The following is a 10949-nucleotide window of genomic DNA, read 5'->3' on the forward strand; positions in this document are numbered from 1 at the left end:
GTAAAATCACAGTTTGGTTTTCTTGGGGTTTATACACACACACACACACACACACAAGCTATGGGCATATAGGTGGCTGGTCTAAGTCTCTATATGGAGTTGTATGGTATATTAAAATCTGAGCACATGTGCTAGCAGAAAACAAGGCATAGGCACTAGGAAGTCCATTTTCCCAGCCTCAGAAGGCAGTGGACAATGGTGTTTTTTGGACCAAACCTTGGCATGAAAACCTAGTCAGGGATAAGACACTCACCCACACAGCAGCTAACCTTATAACAATAAAATCATAGAATCATGGAGCTGGATGAGACCACAAGGGCCATCAAGTCTAACCCTCTGCCATGCAGGAAATCACAATCAAAGCATGCCCAACAGAATGCAAAGGAATCTTGTAGCACCCTGAGACCACTAAAAGAAAGATTGGCAGCATGAACCTTCATGGCCTTGAGCCCAACTTATCATATGCATGATAGACCCTGTTACAATAGGCCTATCCAGGGCAGGGAGCAGTTGAATGGCAAGCCCATCAGCAGGCATTCTTATTTAAAATGTAACTATCTAGACAAGGTAAGAGGTAATTGTGATCTTTGTGGCAGACTCCTCAGGGCTCTGTAGGATGTCTGAATGGGATTTAAAGCAACCTCTTAGCAGAAAAACCTGATTATATTGTTTTAAAACATTCATGGAGAGGAGGCTGTTTGTTTGTTTTTGATAAGAATTTTTCTTAACCCCCCTGTATTAGTGAGAACCATCTCATGGAAGAAGCTGTATTTGTTTAGTTTCTTCCCTTTTGCAGACATCTCTCCTATGAAAAAAGGGAAGGAGAGGAGAGCCACCTCTCCTGAGGCTAGCTGACTGAGGTTCCCTGTGTTTTATAACAGGAACATAACCCTTTGCCCCTAAAGCTTTGTTGGTCACCTTAATCCAATATATCTATCACCTCATATGAGATGTTATTACCAAAGATCCACAATGCATGTAAGCATTAGAGGTCTGCTGAGTGACTAGAGGCCTTCTCCTTGCTTGAGTCACCCTGTTTATTAGCATTTAAATGAATCTGTATTGTTAAAGCTTATGCTCTTAATGAGAAGTGCTATGGCTGATAACATTTTGCACAAAGGAGGTAGAACCATGTGCTCATCTTATGTCTTAGGCTGTTCCAGCTAAGGCCAAAAGGCTCTGGTCCTAATGGAGACAGGGATGGAGGCCCATGAGGAAGGAAGAAAAGTCATCATGTTGGCTTATGTCTAGCCCCTTCACTTGTTGAATTAGTTTCCAGGCATCTTCTCTGGCCTGGAAAAAAGAGAGGGGGGTGAGCAGAAACAGCATAACTCAAACCTCATGGGCTAACAGTAATAAAATGAACAACAGAAAAAGTTAACCAGTATCTCTTGTAAATCTGAGCCCCCAGACCTGTTGCTGTAGGGGCTCTCCCCTCCTTTATTTGCCCCATCAAGGGAGGCTGCCTGGGCAGTAGCTTCTTCTAAGCACTAAGGAAACTGCTCTTAGGTTAGCAGTGACTGAAGACCATTTGTAATCATGGGTAGCTGCCTATGGCCTGTAGTGTAGCCCTGATACTCCCAGGGCACTTTGTTTTATTTATGTTTGAGATAGCCCCAACTTCAAGCTGGGGTTTACAGCTTAGCCCTTTTAATCTCAGGCAGGCTTTATAGTAACCTGGCTGCATAATAGAAGCTAGCTTGGTCCTCAACTCCCTTCCCACTTGCATAGGTAGCTGGGAAGGGCAGAGGGGCTACTGTGGGACATGGCTCTACATTTACCTGAGGTATGTCTGTGTCCTGAGAAAGGATAATCTCTGATGGAAAGGAGAGGCCAAGCGCTCAAGCTGTTCTCTCAAGAGTGCCATAGTTTGGGGCAGCCAAACACAATTGGGGGTGAAGGGAACTCTCCACCCATGATATCCACAAGTGGTTTCCTCCTTTTTGTTGTTGTAATTTTTGGGGAGGGAACACAGGAGGATTTGTATCCATGTGCTCTCTCATAGAATCCTTGGGTTGGAAGAGACCCAAGGGCCATCCAGTCCAACCCCATTCTGTCATGCAGGAACTCTCAATCAAAGCATACCCGATAGATGGCCCTCCAACCCCTGTTTAGAAGTGGGTGGCAGAAGCCATGCTCTCTCTGGGGAGGACATGAAGCCACTTTGTGCTTTTTTGTGGGATGCTTTGTGGCAGCCAAAAAAGACCATTTTAGAGTTGGAAGCTTCAGCTCCTGCTGGGCGAAGTGCAGCTTCCTTTACACCCATGTGGCTGTGCAACATAGAGGAGGAGTCCTCTGCTTCCTTACACACCATCTCATTATAAGAATTCAAAAGGAATGTGCAGGAGCCCTGGCAACACCACCATGTGTTTCCCAGTCTGCAAAAGGATCCCCCACACCTGTTGGGGTCCTGGGTGCCACTAAGGCCAGAGATGGGAAGGAAGGGGAAAACCAAGTGTTTATGTCCCCATCTGCCCTCCTGGCAGAGTACCAAACCTTATGCTAGGCATAGTGCCTGCAATGGCCACAGCAGAGGCCTCATGGCAATGCCTGCCCTGAGCAAGGGCATTAGATCTGGCAAAGGTTCCTTGCTGGCTAGAGAGAGAGGGCCCCTGGTACTCACCTCTTCTCCTGTGTCTTCTGGCTGGCTTGCCTCTCTGACCTTGGCCCTGTTTCAGGCTGTGCAGAGGTGATGCAAAGAAATCCTTTGCCATGGCTTTTGGCTTGCCTGTCCTCTGAACTCTGGCCCAAATGGGCTGAGCAGAGATGCTGAGAAGGGAAGTCTCCATGACTTCTGGCCAGTTTCCTCACTGATCCCTGGCCTTAAACAGGCTGGGCAGAGGTGATGTGGAGAAACAGAGACATGGAGGGGATACGCCTCACCATCTGTTCCCAAGGCTCCCATATGCTGCAATGCTGTTTGCAGAAATCTCCTGTTCTCCCACCATGAAAGGGGGGCAGCTTTGGAGGAGAGGGAGAGTCATTGGCAAAGCCAAGATCTTTCTCCACTCCTGGGAGCCCTTGCCATATTAAGTCTTTCTTCATGCTTCCAAGGCAGCAAGAGAAGCGAAGAGAAGAAAAGGACTGGAGTGGCAGTAGTGAAGAAGCTGCAGAGCAACAGCAAACACATCCCAATGGGTCTCCCTCTGAAGCCAGCTCCCTCTGTTGAGCTGGCAGACCCTGAGCTAGGGAAGCCTGAGCTAAGGATGACCCTTAGCCAGTGCTCTTGGGGTCCTCTGCCATAGCCACCACCAAGGAAGGGGGGAAAAGCAGGAGAGAGGAGAAGAAGGGAAGGCCAAGAAAACTCTCAAACCGCTGCTGGCTCGAAGAGACACATCCTGCTAGGGGAGCGTAGGCAGGAACAAGACTGAAGCCCAGGGGGGCTAGCTCCTCCCTATATAGGGGCCGGACTTTTGTTTATTGTCCCTGCCTACAGGAGCGAATAGGAGGAGCTTAACCCAGAATACAGGAGGTTAGGACCCTGTCTGCTGGGAAAAAGCTGATCAAGATGCTGGAGGAGAGTTCTACAAAAACCATAGGCTGCTTTAAAAAAATAAATAAGGAAGAGCAAATGAAGACTGAATTCTCCCAAGATGCCAAAATGACTGAAGAGAGGCCACATCACAAAATGACATGAGTCATTGGAAAAGACTATAATGCTCAGGAAAGTGGAATACAGTAGGAAGATGAGGAAAAATAATTGAATACAGTTGGCCCTTTGTATCTAGAGATTCTTTATCCACAGATTCAACTATCCATAGGTTGAAAATATGTTTAAAAATATAAATTCCAAAAAGCAAACCTTGATTTTGTCGTTTTATATACAATATCATTATACTACACCACTGTGTTTAATGGGACTTGAGTAGCCACAGATTTTGATATCCACAGGGAGTATCCTGGTTTCAAACCCCAGCAGATACCACTTGAACACACTCGGTGAACAGACTTGAGCTGCATCTGCACTGCAGAAACAATCCTGTTTGACACCACTTTAACTGCCATGACTCAATGCTACAGGGTTCTAGGAATTGTAGTTTTGTGAGACATTTGGCCTTTTCTGGCAGAGAGCTCTGGTGTCTCAACAACTGAAGTTCCCAGAATTCCATAGCATTGAGCCATGGCAGTTAAAGTGATGTCAAACTGGATTATTTCTGCAGCGTGGATGCAGCCTCAGCCAAGGAAGGCACTGAGTTTGCAAGACCTGAGCAGGGCAGTTGATGGCCAGTGCTCTTGGAAGAGGGGGAGTTGCTCCTTCATAGCGTTGCCATAAGTCAAAACCAGCTTGGAGAAACACACAACAACTACAGCTCTTGGAGTGTCTGATTCATATGGTCGATATACGACTTGGAGGTGCATAACGATAAGAGTTCTTTGGGTCAGAGTGACCAAACATCCTCCTTTTCTAGGGCATGTCCTACAGTTCAACCTTCTGTCCAGGAGGGATTCCCAAATGTCCTCCATTTTGAGCTTGACTAAGAAGCATGAATTTACATTTCTAGCAGTGTTTTTAGATTTTCTTTGGTCATGATCACTCTAACATCTAGCACCAAGATTTGCACCAAATGCACCTGAAGAAGTAGAGTTTAGTCTAGGAAAGCTCATGCTGCCAACTTCTTTCTTTCAGTTAGTCTCAAAGGTGCTACAAGATCTCCTCACATACTGACTTTACAGACTAACATGGCTATATCTTTGAATTCTACCAAGTCCTGGGTCAGATGTGGACCATTTTGGTGATGACAGCCCAAAGACTTCAACTCTCTACTTCAAAGCCCCCCCCCCCTCCTTTTAGGTCCCTTGAGAACTTCAGCCCCGTAAATTATGACAGACAGGGTGACCAGATGTCATAACCACAAAGGAGGGCAAGGCACCACAAAATGTAGGATATGACCAAATAAAAAGCTCAAAACGCTCAAATAAATATAAATTCATGCTTCTAAGTCATTCTCAAAATGGAGGACATTCAAGAAAAATGTAGGATATGGCCAAATGAAAAATGCATGCTTCTAAGCCATGCTAAAAATGGAAGGCATTCAAGAAAAATACAGGACATGACTAAATGAAAGCTCAAAACACTCACAGAAATGTAACGTCATGCTTAAAAGACTCAGTGAATCCCAAACTTCCAGGTTTTTGGACTTCAGTTCCCAGAAGCCCCAGCCACCTTGACCAACAGTCAGGGATTCTGGGAGTTGGAGTCCAAAACATCTGGGGACCAAACTTTGGGAGCCACCTTTCTAAGACAAGGCTCAAAATGGAGGCTGCTGGGGATTTCCTCTTGGACAGAATGCTGGAAGGTATGACATGTCCTGGAAAAGGAGGACCTCCTCTGCCTCTTAGGCTTCTCTTCCCAGCCTCTCCCACCTTCTTCTAGCTTACCTGAAGCCCCCAGACTGCCCTTCTCTCTTACTGATAAAAGGGACCAATAGCCACAAACTCCTCTCTGACGCTCTTCTGCGCATGCGCCAATGGCGAGAGGTGCCTAGACTTACAGGAACGTGTTCCCCCGTGGAGCGAATCGATGAGCAGCCCTGAAGCAGAGCACCGAGCAACCGATCCTTCTCCTCCTCCTCCTCCTCCTTCTCTTTCCGTGGATGGAAAAAGCCGGCGCAAGAGTACCGAGCTATCGATTCCCGCAGGCCACTTAGAAGATCACAGAGCTACCGATCCCCAGACTTCCTTGTGGGATTTATTTTTTAAAATCCTTTTACTGTCCTCCAAACTGTGCCCTTTAAAAGATTATGGACTTCATGTCCCAGAAGCCTCAGCTATGTTGGTCCATAGTCTGGGATTCTGGGAGCTGAAGTCCAAAATCCCTTAAAGAGCACAGTTTGGGGGAGACCACATCATAAACCAGAATTCAAAGACTAGGGCTGCACCCACACTGCAGAGATAATGCAGTTTGACACCACTGTAACTGTCATGGCTCAGTGCTATGGAATTCTGGGAACTGTAGTTTTGTGTGACATTTAGCGGCCTCTGTCAGAGAGCTCTGGGTGCCACAGCAAGCTGCAGTTCCCAGAATTCCATACCACTGAGCCATGGCAGTTAAAGTGGTGTCAAACTGGATTATTTCTGCAGTGTGGGTGCAGCCATAGTTGTGTTAGGTCCAAAACACACTGCAGGAACAATCCTGTTTGAGACTGCTTTAGCTGCCCTGGCTCAGTGCTAGGGAATCATGTGAATTATAGTTTATTGTGGCACCAGAGCTCTTTCTGACAGAGAAGGTTCTGTCTCACAAAACTACAAATCGCAGAGTTCCCATGTCTCCATGCTATGGAATTCTGGGAATTGTAGTTCTGGCCCCAGTGCAGAGCTGTAGCAGTTCAAGTGGGGTCAAGGCAGATTATTTCTAGTGTGGATGCAGCCATATAAACTCCTGTCAGTATTATCTTCATTTCAAAAAAATGGGTTCTTCTGCAGCTTGGACACTATTATGCTGTGTGCCACTCAAAGTGCTTCCCTAAGCAGGTTTACACAGAAGCAAGACATACGTCCAAAACACACTGCAGAAATAATCCAGTTTGAGACCGCTTTAATTGCCTTGGCTCAAATAGGGTGATGGAATGCAGCGTTGTCTGACCCCCATTCTGTTTCTCCTTATTCGGTTCTAACAGTAGCCACTTGTCCTAAGTACAAGCTACACATCAGGACAATCAGACAAACATTTAAGAGCAAGCCATAGTTTGTTTTGTTTTGTTTTGTTTTGTTTTGTTTTGTTTTTGTGGTCTATGTAATCAACTGGCTTTGCTGTAGTCTATAAAGCACATTCTGATTTTCTTCTGTAATTCCCCGATGCCTTCCATTATCCAGCATATGTTTGCGATGTGTGCCTTTTCCTTTCCTGAACCCAGCTTGCACCTCTGGAATTTCCTGCTCCATATATAGTAGGAGTCTTTGTTGCAGAATTTTGAGCATTACTTGGATTGTATGGGAGATCAGTGCATGGTTCTGCACCCCTTTGTGTCTCCTTCACTTCACATTCCAAAATTTCACTTCACTTCAGCTTTCACCTCACATTCCAAAATTTGGGATTAATTCTTCCGTGTTTCATCTGATCATCTCTTTTACATAGTTCTTCTGTGTATTGCTTCCATCATCTTTTTAATACTTCTTGGGCGGGATACAAACCGCCGCTTTGCGGCGTTCCCCCGCCGGCGCCATTTGCTCCACGCGGGAGCTGCAGCAGCCAAACCGCGTGGCTCCCGTGCGGAGCAAAAAAGAAGCTCCATTTCGGAGCTTCTTTTTGTGGCGCACTGATGATGTCGCGAGGCGCCGCTGGCGCATTCGCGACATCATAGGCGCTGCAACACATCTGGACGCTATGCGTCCAGTACGTAAAGATGGCGGCGCCCATGTGGAAGGGGCGCCGCCATCTTGTACGTATTGTATATGTACTAGGGTTAGGGGGGTGCGGAAGCACCGCCCCTTCCTAACCCTAGTACGTATACAATACGTACTATATGGCAGTTTATATCCCGCCTTGGTCATGTAATATGTTCCTTTACTAATTGCAGAGCATCCCCATCCTTGATTTAGATTTTCCTTTGATTTCATGGATCTTGTGGAAGGGGTCTCTTGTTCTTTCTTCCTTCTTCATTAACTGCAAAAATGATATATGCTTTATATTAATGTTGAAATTTGTGATGGAACTAAATTTGTGGGAGATGTGCATGTAAAATATATTTTACAGGTTTTATGCAGCAAGTTGCAGCACTCTGAAGGGGCCCATTAAGTATTTTGACAAGTGCGCCCGCGTCACATGCAGGCGCTTTTTACACAGCTTTCAGATTACGCTGAAAGCTGCACGCCGGGAGAATGAATGGCTCACGAGTCATGCACGAGCCCCATTCTATCCAATGGGGCTTGAGCATACGTGCTATTTGCCTTACGCCGGGGGGGGGGGGTCCAGAAGAGGTCCCCTGCGTAAGGCAAGGGCACACTGTAGTTTGAACCAATCCTTGAGAACTTCTAATTAGTAAAGGTTTGGGGCAGTGATCCCCATTTGCCTATGGGAATAAACGCCTACATATGTTCTGCAATAGGTATTGACATTACAAAAAATTAATTATCTAAAAGAAGAATCTGGCTATGCTGTGTGAACTAACAGAGAGCAGAACTCTTTTGATATACTTCTGCCATACATATTTAAAACAAAGAAACCCATTCACCAACATGTTTTCCTATATGGTAAGATATGCATTTACTGTAATCTGGCAACTCTGAAGACCTTCACCTTTTCCCCCTTTGTATTTGACTCTCTCTCTCTCTCTCTCTCTCTCTATATATATATATATATATGGAGAGGGAGGTAATTCTGGGCAGAAAGCAGGACCAAAGAACATTTTAGTTAGCAGTTGTACAAACGTGATGAATTCATGACAGTTAATCAGGGCAGCACATCTCCAATATTTCTCCTGAGTGTGTTCTCAAATGTTATTGTTGAATACTTAATTTCTTCAAGGCTCCTCCTGCAGCTCCACATCTGGAAGCTTTCTGGAAAATGTATGTCTCCTGAGCACGTCTGTGCTAGAGTACAGCCAAAAATGGAATCTCCATCCCACATGAGAGTCTGACATTTCAAAATTCATTTCCATTTCCATATGGGATGGGAAACTATTGAAACAGTAAAGCATCCAGGGATGTTTGGATACACATATACTTAAAAATTGTCTCTTGGAATTTCAGTATCTTAGGGTGCAATCCTATATTGAAGGTCTGCTGGCTAAAGAGCTATAGCAGGTGTGGAGAATGTGTGGCCTTGTCAATGTTGTCAGGCTTCAACTCCCATCAGCCCTAGCCAGCACAAACAATGGTGAGGGATCATGGGAGCTGCAACCTGACAGCATCAGAGTTCACATTCCTAGTCCCTGCACTGTAGATTTATTATGACAGGGAAATGTCTGAAATATGTCATAGGAATGCACCAGTGGTGATGCTCCACTTGTGATCATGTGCCAGCAGCAATACAGAGAACAGAGTCATGGGTGAGATGTAGACTGCCCAGGGGAGGAGTGCATTTACGCTGCTCATTATTCTGCTTCAATCCATACATGCACATTTGTTGATGGCAAAACATTACAGCAGCCAAAATAGATAACTTTTCCAAGCTCTGAGAACCCCGGATGGGGAAGGTCCACTCTGTGTGGGAAGCCACCACAGAAAGAGATTAAGTAAAACAGTAATCTTTCAAAGGGATAAAAGAGAAAGGGGGAGTCTGTACATCAAAGAGTCTATGTGGAGAACTAGTTGCCTTTCTCTTGGTATTGGATGAAGGGTTGTGGTACCAGGATTAGCATTGTGACCTGATGTGGACTCAGTGTTCACCCAGAATATCCATGTGTCGTATGAGGAGCTGCTGACATTCTGGTGATTCTGGTGGAAGCAGGGTCAGTGGTGATGACATGAGGTGTCACTGCTGCTTTGGCAGCCCTCTGTCCAGGCTGTCCCTTCCCAGCTCAGGTGGTGATATGCCATATAGGCTGTGGAGTTGTTGGCAACCAGGAGCACAGGGAATGCTGAAGAGGTGGGGCTTTCTCCCTTGCAGCAACAGCTACTGTTATGAGGTGCACTCTAGCCTCATAATGATTTATTTATTAAAACTGTACCCCACCTTTCTGCCAATAAATGGCACTCAAGGCAATTTAATGGAGATAAAATCAAATACAGTACAAAGATTCAACTACCACATCTGCAAAAGATTTTAAAGACACAATGAAGCATGCATTGTAACTATGAGTATTCATTAATGAATGTCTAACCATGGTATATTTAGCAGGCCCTCTCTAACCCACTTGCCCATGGCATGACAGACATGTCCCCAGTTTGGCCTACAATATAGCAGAATCTCTGTATCTGTAGCATATGTTTTTATTAATAGAATCATAGAGTTGGAGGAGACCACAAGGGTCATCCAGTCCAACCCCCTACCATGCAGGAATATACAATCAAAGCACTCCCAACAGATAGACATCCAGCCTCTCTTTAAAGCCTCCAAAGGAGGAGACTCCACCACACTCCAAGGTAGGGTTGCCATATCCCGCCTGGGGGCGGGACTTTCCCGGTTTGGGGTGTGGCCACACGGTCCCACCCCGGTTTTGCCCTGCCCCCGGGACCCCCCCCCCACCGACGCCAGGCAGGGAAAAGAGCCTCGCCTCAGCAAGGCTCGTTCCCTGCTTGGCCTCTTCCACCGGCCAGGGAGGCGGCCTGGGAGGGCCAGGGGAAAGGGTCTCGCCTCGGCAAGGCCCTTTTCCCCTCCCTTGCCGCTTTCCCCCGCCGGCCACGGAGGCTTCAAGGCAGGGACGAAGGGTCTCGCCTCGGGGAGAAGCTTTTCTCCCTGCCTTGAAGCTTCCTCCGCCGGCCAGGGAAGCTTGAAGGCGGGGAGGAAGGGTCTCTCCCCGAGGGGAGACCCTTTTCTCCCTGCCTTGAAGCTTCCTCCGCCTGCAAGGGAGGCTTCAAGGCAGGAGAAAGAGCCTTTCTTCTTCTTTCTCCTCCTCCTCTTCTTCTGTCTCCTCTCCTCCTCCTCTTCTTCCTCCTCTTTTTCCTCTTCTTCCTCCTCTTTTTCCTCTTCTTCCTCCTCCTCCTCTTCTTCTCCACCTCTTCTTCTCCACCTCATCCTTCCCCTCTTCCTCCCCTTTTTCTTCCTCTACTTCCTCTTCTTCCTCCTCCTCCTCTATCCCTCCTCCTCCTCCTCTTGTTCCTCCTTTTCTTCTTCTCTGCTTCCTCCTCCTCTGCTTCTTCCACTCTTCCTCCTCTTCTGGTTTTTGGCCAGAAAGGGAAGCACATTTCTGCCATCTGTCTAGGAATAATGCCAAATGTCCTCCATTTTTATCATGCCTAAGAAACATGCATTTATATGAATTTTTTTAAAAAAACCATCAATTTTTGAGCGTCCTCCATTTTTTCAAAAATTTGAAAATTTTGTTCTACATTTGTCCTACATTTGTCCC

The 10949-nt window shown here is 46.3% G+C and overlaps 1 protein-coding gene across 1 annotated transcript in view; it reads right to left on the reverse strand.

Annotated features, from left to right (window-relative positions):
• Positions 1 to 5492, reverse strand: part of EIF2B3 (eukaryotic translation initiation factor 2B subunit gamma) — a 108310-nt gene extending 102818 nt beyond the window's left edge. The window contains exon 1 of the mRNA XM_089518637.1: positions 5380 to 5492. The gene's annotated coding sequence lies outside the window, so the exon portion shown is untranslated. The remainder of the gene's footprint in view (positions 1 to 5379) is intronic.
• Between the last annotated feature and the right edge of the window lie 5457 nt (positions 5493 to 10949).

This window comes from Sceloporus occidentalis, unplaced genomic scaffold, assembly GCF_023333645.1.
Source record: "Sceloporus occidentalis isolate IW3139 unplaced genomic scaffold, rSceOcc1.0.p SCAF_3, whole genome shotgun sequence".
Taxonomy (NCBI): domain Eukaryota; kingdom Metazoa; phylum Chordata; class Lepidosauria; order Squamata; family Phrynosomatidae; genus Sceloporus; species Sceloporus occidentalis.